Source organism: Hippocampus guttulatus, chromosome 14 (genome assembly GCF_054856545.1).
Source record: "Hippocampus guttulatus isolate MCC_2025c chromosome 14, RoL_Hgut_1.0, whole genome shotgun sequence".
Taxonomy (NCBI): domain Eukaryota; kingdom Metazoa; phylum Chordata; class Actinopteri; order Syngnathiformes; family Syngnathidae; genus Hippocampus; species Hippocampus guttulatus.
Genome location: NC_141274.1, coordinates 10516764 through 10517224, shown reverse-complemented (window position 1 = coordinate 10517224; position 461 = coordinate 10516764).

Below are 461 nucleotides of genomic sequence, written 5' to 3'. Positions count from 1 at the left end.
GGGGGGGGTTGAAGAAAAGTCAAACCTGACCAATGTTTAATTCAAAAGTTGGTCATGGAAGTGGGTTTGGCTGAAAAAAAAAATGGTGTCCATATAGCGCAAAAACATAATCCATCACAATGAAGGTGCACTTGCAATCATCAGACTTTTGCCAAACGTCCTGTAATATCTCTTGAGATAGAACGAGACTGTCCAGAAAGTTTTTTTTTTTGTCAAAATACATTCAATGTCTGACCAAAGCTTTAATCTACACATCGACATTTGCCAAAAAGCGTTCCCCCCCCCCCCCCCTCTAATGTTTCCCATTCTCCCGAAACCCCCTCTGTACTATTTGCGTCATTCTGACAGTCAAAAGACAGCCGAGGAAAGTCCGAGGGTGTTCTTGCACAAATGTGTGGAGGGATGGCCCACTTGGAGTGCATAAACCTCCAGAAAAGCCAAGGGTAAAAGAAATGCTGTCG